This window comes from Giraffa tippelskirchi, chromosome 8 (genome assembly GCF_054371585.1).
Source record: "Giraffa tippelskirchi isolate mGirTip1 chromosome 8, T2T-mGirTip1v1.2.pri, whole genome shotgun sequence".
In the NCBI taxonomy this organism is placed as follows: Eukaryota; Metazoa; Chordata; class Mammalia; order Artiodactyla; family Giraffidae; genus Giraffa; species Giraffa tippelskirchi.
In genome coordinates, this window is record NC_137282.1 from 16,680,014 (window position 1) to 16,686,885 (window position 6,872).

Genomic DNA, 6,872 nt, shown 5'->3' on the forward strand with positions numbered 1-6,872 from the left:
CTCTCTAGCCAGAGTGGTTATTTGATCCCTAGAACTAAAATGTTACTATGTCCTCCCAATCTACTTTTCAGACCACCCAAGGGCCTCCAGCTCTTGTTTACTTGGACGTCTTTTCATATCTACAGAAGAATACTGCTATCACTTTCTTCCTTTATGCACCCATGGGTTCTGAAGCTTTCCAACCCTAAGGCTCTCTGAGAAGTCAGAAATGTATCAGAATTCAGATTCAAGGAATATTCTTGAAGAGCTTTTCAGTGGGTTTCTTGACTGAAAAAATACGTGATATGCAATATTTTGCTATTGATGAGAGAACGTCAAGGAGTTGGCTTGCACCTCCTTATTTGGTTGGCTGCGTATACTTAACACCTACTTTTCTTGCATACCTTGAATTATGAGTAGTAATGACGGGGAGAGAGAAGGATAATCAAATAGCTGCTTTGAACCCCCTTAGGGAACTGTAGATAGGGAAATGTAGAGGACTCTGGAGACCACAATAAGACCAATGATCACTCAAGAAAGTAACGGGGAAATTCTAAAACAATGTGGGCTTGCCTCACTCATAAAGAAAAACAAGTTGCTTAGCATCAAAACCAGGCTGGCTTGTTTAACAATAAAACCAAGCAGGCTTTTGCTTAAAAGCAAAACCATGCAGCAGAAGCAGGAGACGTGCCCCCAAACAATAAAACAACGATGGCGTAAGACCCACATCCTCCCCAGTGAGCTTAGTAAATTCATGGCCCCTAGGACATGCTCTTGGAGAAGGCGATGGCAGCCCACTCCAGTACTGTTGCCTGGAAAATCCCATGGACAGAGGAGCCTGGAAGGCTGCAGTCCATGGGGTCGCTAAGAGTCGGACACGACTGAGCGACTTCACTCTCACTTTTCCCTTTCATGCATTGGAGAGGGAAATGGCAACCCACTCCAGTGTTCTTGCCTGGAGAATCCCAGGGACGGAGGAGCCTGGTGGGCTGCCGTCTATGGGGTCACACAGAGTCGGACACGACTGAAGCGACTTAGCAGCAGCAGCAGGACATGCTCTCTGCACACATGAAAAACAATTTGTGGACCTAGCTTGACCACATAGGGACAAGGCAACTCCCCTGCTCAACCTGGAGGAGGAGCTGATGATGGAAGCATGACATCTTCTCAAGAAAAACAAAGAAGTTCTGTTTCGTTTCTCCTCCCTACTTTTCCTTTGCTTATAAAACTGTAGCCCACTAAGTTCTTGGGCGTGGCACGTCTTGCTTACCCATAAGCCTCATAAGCATCCTATTCCAATAAACCACTTCTTATCTATCACTTTGCTCTTGCTCAGTTCTTCCCTGTGTTGAGACATAAAGGATGGTGGTAATGGAGCTTCTCGGAGCCCCAGAAAGGGCACCAATCAGTTCCAGTAATGTTAGCTGGTAGACCATGGAGGCAAGAATTTGTTTATCCCTCACTCTCTTCCTCAATAGTACAACCTGGTGATCTGCTGGGTTGGCCAAAATTTTGTTCGGGTTTTCCCATATGACATTATGAGAAAACCCAAATGAACTTTTTAGCCACCCCAATACTTCCTTCTCTCTTTTTCTGTACTTGGTCATCCTTGTCTTTACGAGTCTATGGCAGATCATGGAGGGAAGGTTGTCAATAGTGAGAGGACAGGGAAAAACATACAGGATGTATTCACCCTGGGGGTGTTTCTTCCTCTGCTTCTGGAGCGCGATTGTCCCTTCCCTGTCCCCCATACCCTCCCCCAGTTCTGCCCCTACTTCCTTCTGAACCCCATACCTCACTTCTGCCCAGACCTCTGACCCACTTGGAAGAAACCCCCTAAACGCCCAGCCTATCTCGAGTCTTCCTTCAAAGCTTTGTGGATTCAGTGTTAGAATTCCTCTGTACTTTCCCCCTTTCACCACAAATTCTAAGAAAAGAGAAGAGAGAAAGCACCAGAGACTGCTTCATACCTCATTGGTTTCTGATTGTTGCTAACAGATTTCTTCATTTATTCTCAAGAATTGAAAGTTCTTTCCCAGTGGACAATGAAGGGGAACCCTGGTTTAAAAGCTATTGGCTAAGGCATTTGATGAGAAAGCGGCTGGTCCTCGTTGAGACTAACATTGAGACAAAAAGCACCTTCCGCCACACTTCACAGCCCATTGAACTTTTAGAATTTGGGGAAACCCCCGGCTTTCACTTTTTTTTTAGCCACAAGGGGAAAGGAAAATCCCCTCTGCTATTAATAAAACAAAATACAGTATAGTGTGAAAGTCACTCAGTTGTATCCTACTCTTTGCAACCCATGGACTATAGTCTCTGTTCATGGAATTCTCCAGGCAAGAATACTGGAGTGGGTTGCCATGTCCTTCTACAGGGGATCTTTCCAACCCAGGGATCAAACCCAGGTCTCCCGCATTGCAGGCAGATGCTTTACCATATGAGCCACCAGGGAAGCCCAAATTACAGTAGGTTTTCTCACAAAGAATTATTAGTATATGTGAATGTGATTATGGCCTACCTTTGGGCTTCTTAATGGGTTCAGAATCTGAATGGGTTCTCTTATCCCTTCAGATAGATAGTCATAACAGGTGAATTTATTTAGATGGGAGAGTCATTTTTATCTCATTAATTTTTTTCAATCTAAAAGTGGATAAGCAAACTTACCTCACAGATTCATTAGTGCAATGTGTGTGTGTTGGGGCTGTCCTGAGGATTGAAGTGATTCAACATATTCTTTGGGACAGTTGCTTTTGATTTCCAAAGAACAGACTTAAAATCTGCTTTGAAACACAGTATTTTCTTATAAATTGGAGACAGGCTGTATTACTGGAAATGGTTCTGTATAAATTGATGTGTGGACTGTAGGCAGCCAAGGAGTTTACTATTTAAAGAAATCTTATGGGAAATTATCTCATATTCATTGATCACCCCCTACATTATCTGAGTTATGAGTATGAATTAAATGTCCTTAAAACAGTACCTACACGTGACTAAAACTAGAGTTTTCACTCTTTTTCAAACATGTTTGGTTTTTTTTATCCATTAACTTATGTTTAAAATTAAAAGTTAAACTTAGAATGTGTAAGAATGCGATTAAGGTATCTTCAAATATTAGGGCCACAAGTGTCCTCTATAGTTTATAAGTCTCCATCACCAACACCCAGAGTGAAGTCTATCTCCGTATTTAAGAAAAAAAGACTTAGAAAACAACTAGTATTTCTCTTCTACTTAGTAAGCAATGTTTCTCTCTGATGGAATGTCTGAACACTACATGAACAGTAAAGATTGTCAGAGTGCAAAAGGTTATTTGATATAGGTGCGGAGTTCTCTGGATACAAAATAAATAGCTAAATTACAGAGTCTTATTTTTAAATTTAGCTTCATAGAACCTAGCTCACTGGTGGGGCATTTATAGATAGGGTTAGTAGTAGTAGTGTAGTGCCAGTCACTCAGTCGTGTTCAACTTTTTGCGACCCCATGGGCTATTGTAGCCCACCAGGCTTCTCTGTCCATGGAGTTCTCCAGGCAAGAATACTGGAGTGGGTTGCCATTCTCTTCTCCAGGGTATCTTCCAGATCCAGGGATCGAACCTGGGTCTGCTGCATTGCAGGCAGATTCTTTACCATCTGAGCCACATGGGAAGCCCATAGATAGGGTTAGAAGTTTCCATTTCTCTCCTCTCTTCCCTATTTTCATTAAGTGCTCCTACCCTCTCATTGGAAATACGGCAGAAGGCTTGGTGCCCATAGAAGGGATGTCATGATCTCTAAAGTCCTTTCCAACACTGCAATTCTATAAATGTCACCCAAAGGCACCAGGCCCCACAGTGGAATATTGAAGTCTGGGGCCTGAGGAGGAAGTCTGCGTCCAAGTCCGCTCCTCTTCTTCTGGCTCATCCTGCTTGTTGCCAGGTGCTCTGGCCCAGATTCCTGATTCCAGCGGCTTCACCTGGTGCTCTCCTTTTCATTGCTTACCCACTTCTCTAGCAAGGACCAGCTCTCAGGTTTCTGATCCTTGTGGTTTCTCCCGCCCACCCCTCACATTTTCCCTTGATGTCAGGCTTCCTAAGGTCTCACTCACTGAGCACTGGGGCCTGACTTCTATACAGCTCTAAACTATAGCTGACCCCAACCCTCTTGACTTGACTTCCAGATCCAAACCTTCAACTTGCAGAATCATGTGCTAGGAGCCCTTTTACTTAGGAAGTTATTTTTATTTCATGTTGTTTAATTTATATTGGTGGGTTTTACTTTTGTCCAAATGACAGCCTGATTTTTAGCTTCTCTGTTGAGTTCTTTTTGCTTTCTCGTGGCCTCTCTCACAGTCATGTTTCAGGATCCGTATCCAAGGGGTCTCTAGACACGTCAAGAAATAATATATCCTCATCTCTACTTCTTAGAAATCTCTCTGGGCTATGCATATGTCATTTTTTCCCTTGATACCTGGATCTAGGGCAACTCCTATTTGGTATAACTTTCTTCTTCACCAGCCATCTTGCCTCTTATCTATAATATAGATACCCCTTAGCTATTACATCTCTTCCTAAGAAACCTCCAAACTAATTTTTTTTTTTTTCTGGCCACTATTCTAGTTTACAGGTGAGAAGATGACAAAGATAACACTTTAGATCCCATCTTTGTTGATGCAAATGTTGATAGAAGGTTGACAAACACTGGAATCTGAAAAGTACATAAAAATTTTACAACTTGGTTTTTGTACACCACATTATAGGAGACAGGAAGCTTTACAAAAATATAGGAGTGGGACACTTCTTTATTCACACTTATCTGTATCTTCTGAACAAATGAGGAAACGGAAGTCTAGTCCCCTTAGAGTTTCAAAGGCACTGAGATGCTCAGGTACCCTCAGGGCAGGGTTCTTTTCATTCTGCCATACTCTCAGCGGGAGATATTTGCAAATTAAAATGTATCTTCTTCACTGGATATGCCATTTATTGTCCTAGAAGGCTTTCAACCCCTTTGTTCTTTTCTTTCATGTACATAAAACGAGCAAAAATGCAGTTTGTAAATGCCATGTAACCTCAGTTGCTTTGCACTGTTTTCATTTATTTGTCTTTTGAGAATTACACTTGACATATACAAATGCCTTCTTATAAGCAAATGGATATGGTAATAAAGCATCTTAATACATTCAGTCAATACATTTATAAGAATAATTCTTTAAAAAAATTTCAGGTCTTGCTGATACTGCCAAGAAAACCGCTCTGGCAGATGAAAGAATTTTAAAGCTGAACTCTCTATCGATCAGTCCTTTTACTTAGTATCCCCCTTGCATTTTATGTTTCCAAATAGCTTACAACCATTCATCAGGTTTTGCTTATGTCAAACCTGGTGGACAAAATATATGGGCAAACTCCATTTTCCAAATGGGGACACTGAGACATGGGGAAGGAAAGTTCATCCTCTGAAGCTACTGTAACCAACTCGAGAAAACCAGTCTACTTTTTTATGGGGCTTGAAATAATTATATGAAGCTCCCGCCACACAGTGGCCACTTTACCCGAGTCTTCCTCCTTTTTCTCTAAAATCAGAACAATCAGCGAGGTACTGGATGCCCCTGCACTGTTCTCTACATGAGATCAAACATGGGGTGAAATAGAATGCTCTTGCCTCAAGGACTTGGTAAGCTATTTTTAAAGAAAACACATAAATTCATAACAAAATATACAACCTCCAAGGGAATATATATTAAACGGCTGGTTCAGCGTCATGGACATCAGGAAAAGGACACTGCTTCAGACCTAAGTGATCAGGGAGTTTGTACATGGAAGCTGATTTGGTTCCTGAGGGCGGGGAAGGCTTTCCCAGCTAGGAGACACCCAGGAGCCAAGGCCTAGACACCAGAGTGTGCCTGATTTATTGGGAAGATGAGGAAGAGGCCAACTAAGAAATTTCACATAGAGAGAACTTAGTATAATAAGTCTGCACTTATTATAACTTTGGAAATTAGGTATAAAAGAGGTGGCAACATTTTGAGAAATGTCCAGTCCAGGCTTCTTTTTTAAATATATATTTTACATGTTCACTGGGCTGTGTCAGGTCTTAGCTGCAGCCTGCGGGATCTTTCCTTGTGGTGCACGAGCTCAGGTGCCCAGTGGGATCTTAGTTCCTGGACCAGGGATCAAACCCGCATCCCCTGCATTGGAACAGATTCTTTACCCCTGGACTACCAGGGAAGTCCCCAGTCAAGGTTTCTTAAAAGCTCAGCTTTATTGTCATCTTTGTAATCCTTTGTATGGGCGTATACACACTTGTGTATGAGTAATTAAAAAGATAGAGTAACTAAAATTCTCTTCTTAAGAAGTAGGGGTATTTCTAGTATTCCCACTTTAAGGATGACAAAACTGGGGCTCGTGATGCTACCTTGCCTAAATCCACACAACTAGTAAACTCTGGGATCAGCTTCAAGCCCCCAAATGTCAATCTTCTCCAAGTCTTTCCTCTTAACCACTCTGCTAAGACACAGAGCCCCTGGTGATTGCTGCCCAACTGGAGAATAATAGAGGTGAACAGGTTGAAATTGGGAGTCTTGATGGGTTTCCTCCTCTACAACTTAATAGCTGTGAAGACCTGAGCAAATAACATAATAAATCCACATCTCAGTTACCTTATCTGTGATCGTAAATAGAAAACAATTGAAAATAACAACCCCTTCTGAAGAGTCAGTGCAACGGTATCTACAAAAAACTAACCTTTCCCAAATGTTGGCTTGTCCGGCTTTCCCATGTCATCTGCCTCTAATATTTAAATATGTAATCTATTAAACTACTTCCCACAGTGCCATCTGCCTCTAATATTTAGATGCATAATCTGCTAAACTACTTCCCAAGGTCACGTGACTTGGCCTCACTCCCTACATCGTTCAGCAGT

General features: G+C 42.1%; 1 protein-coding gene across 11 annotated transcripts in view; it reads right to left on the minus strand.

Moving 5' to 3' along the window:
• The window catches only part of NRG1 (neuregulin 1), a 1,106,536-nt gene that overhangs the window by 587,430 nt on the left and 512,234 nt on the right, over positions 1-6,872 (minus strand). For 2 of the 11 annotated variants that reach the window (XR_014063112.1, XR_014063126.1), the window contains one exon: positions 4,175-4,661. The exons of the other annotated variants lie outside the window; for them this stretch is intronic. The gene's annotated coding sequence lies outside the window, so the exon portion shown is untranslated. Of the gene's footprint in view, positions 1-4,174; positions 4,662-6,872 lie in introns of those variants that run through there. 11 annotated transcript variants of the gene reach the window in all.